The sequence below is a fragment of the Eptatretus burgeri genome, chromosome 10 (genome assembly GCF_056783735.1).
Source record: "Eptatretus burgeri isolate ZD-2024b chromosome 10, Ebu_testis_v1, whole genome shotgun sequence".
NCBI lineage: Eukaryota > Metazoa > Chordata > Myxini > Myxiniformes > Myxinidae > Eptatretus > Eptatretus burgeri.
The window spans coordinates 57,613,059-57,615,558 of record NC_140970.1 but is presented as its reverse complement, the minus strand read 5'-3'; the positions used below and the strand labels follow the sequence as shown (position 1 = coordinate 57,615,558).

General features: G+C 39.2%; 1 protein-coding gene across 1 annotated transcript in view; it reads left to right on the top strand.

The window, feature by feature from the left end:
- Positions 1 to 2,500, top strand: part of LOC147018643 (sperm motility kinase 2B-like) — a 136,450-nt gene that overhangs the window by 114,484 nt on the left and 19,466 nt on the right. Inside the window, exons 22-24 of the mRNA XM_085898530.1 lie at positions 667 to 789; positions 963 to 1,026; positions 1,556 to 1,650. The gene's annotated coding sequence lies outside the window, so the exon portion shown is untranslated. The remainder of the gene's footprint in view (positions 1 to 666; positions 790 to 962; positions 1,027 to 1,555; positions 1,651 to 2,500) is intronic.

The window sequence follows — 2,500 nt, the reverse complement described above, 5'->3', positions numbered from 1 at the left end:
TGTATGGTTTCAGTGCCCACAGGCTCATCGCTGGACTTGGTATTCCATCGCTGGCGGTGTGGCAAAGGAGATTGACCATGTGCTCATTGAAGCTCACTTCCTCAAGACTGACCACATTCTTGTTGTAGCAACTCTGAAGTTTCAGCTTAAATCCAAGAGAATGGTACCATCACAGCCTAGGCTGGATGTTGGCAACCTCAAGGAGGAGAGGGTAGCTGAGGCACTGCATTTCTGGCACTGCTTGGCTCTCTTATCTTCAGTTGTGAATTCCAAAGCTCTTTCTGATGTCTTTGGCAGCCTTGGCAAAAGTTCAAAGTTCAAACCCTTTATCAGGCCATTTGGACACCACACCCAAACACACTTTCTTCCATCAACAGCCCTGAATTCCTTTAGCAAAAACAATTATTTACCACTGCAAAAAACCCTTTCACCTTCAGCTCCAGTTATCTGGTAAAATGCTGCCTGACAATTATAGGTTGTAATTTCATAATACCCTGATGAACCAATGCTCTCAGCTTTCACCAACGGCACAATTATATTTTGTCTATTTTGTAACAATTTTGCTGGCTTCTTGTTGAGATCCATTTCACGAGAGTTGAGAAATGGTGACGGATTATGTTATGAATCGTTTTCTTCCCCTCCCACCCCTGTTTATGCCCTCCCCAGAAAATGATGAATTGGGGACATGTAGATTACAACCCCCCAGAAAAAATTGAACATTCCTGCATATTTTTATATCTTTTAAAATCCATGCTTTCTGTCAACCCAGACATGCGGATCTCAATGGAGGTGGGTGGCCAACCTACAACAAAGTTATTAATGAATAAGTTTGTATTAAAACGTTTCTACAAACTCACCAAATCCTGGTGTGGTGTGCTTATGAGGTTTTGCACATGGATAAAGATGGGGGTGTTTAACTCAATCAATTTCAGCTGGTACATGTACAGAATTTTGTTTTCCAGGACATTATTTACCATCCATGGATTATCGGGGATTCTGAAACAGTGCAGGATCTCACAGAGGAAGGTAAAAAAATAATCTCAAACGTTTCATTTTACCAACATACTGTATAACAATTTTATGTATTCCAGAAAATTCTATCGTTTCATGTGTTGGGAAAAGTTATAATATCCATAGATTGGCAGATTTAGATTCAGTAAAATTAAAGCAGCAGTAAAACCATGTTTCCATGATTACACAATCATTCCACTCTGCTTTGAGTGTCTGCTTGGGATTGTTGCATTTACTCCAATGTATTTCGCATGATAACCTGTTCACCCTGAAATACATTTCTTCAATCTCTTAACAAGGAATCCTCACCGATTGGGACAGCCCAACAAACGCTCACTCTTCTTGTTCAAACATATATGAAAACCACCCCAAAATGTCATGTCGTTTCTTCTGCCTCGTAGCAATTCAGATTCACAGGATTCGCTTGTTCATTTTTATTACTCACAATGTACACTTTTGCTCGAGTTTACCAATTTTTTTTGTTCATGTAATCTATTAATAGCTTAATTTTTGAGCACTTCTCTTCTAACATTTTGATGTTTAGATGGTGAGATTCAAGATGTTGCTTCGAGTTCTTTCCTTGAAGACCAAGAGGCTGAAATGTTGAAGGGAAATGGTGAACAGGAGATTGAAAAACAGGTAATGAAAATTGAGGATGATGGTCAGTGTTCGGGTTTCTGTGGTGAGTAGACATTATCAATAAGATATTGTTGTGATGGTGCGGTGCAACACTCGGTAGAGCACATACCTCCACCACGTAATGCCTGATCCATGAGAACACAATGTGCCCAATAACTTTTTGAAATAACATGTTACATATCGTTTTCAGCACCATCTCTCAATGGTGAAAAATCGCTTAAAAATTTCTTGTCGTCAGATCCTGATCCGGATCTTCACCAAAATATAATCAGTTCGTCCTTGTCACACGTTCAACCTGCCCACCAAATTTCATCCGGATCTGTCCACAACCTTTTGAGATAGCCTACAGAAAGACAGACAGACAAACAAACAAGAAAATTATGTCGTGCCAAGCAGGATACTTGCAAGATCCAAAATCAAATTTGACTTCAACAATAATTGGTGGTTAAATTCAGTGACCTCATATGCAAATCCTCTTCAAGTTTCAAGGCAATCTGATGAAAATTGAGGATTTTAGAAATACCACCTTAGTTGTTGACCTTGGGCCTATGTTGACCTTTTGGTCAATGTTGACCTCAAAAATAATTGACTGGTTGAATTAATTGACCTGAAATATAAATACTCTTCAAATTTCAAGTCAACCAGATGAAAATAGATTATTTTAGAAACCTTACCTAATTTGCTGACCTTTGGCCAATGTTGACCTTTTGACTTTTGACCTCAAACAATGGGCTTCTTCCTAATGACAAACTCTATCATGTGGTGAAGTTTTGTGAAGATCGGTTTGAAATTGTGACCTATATGCGATGAATAGGCAGACAGGCAGGCAGGCAGGCAGGCAGACAGACAG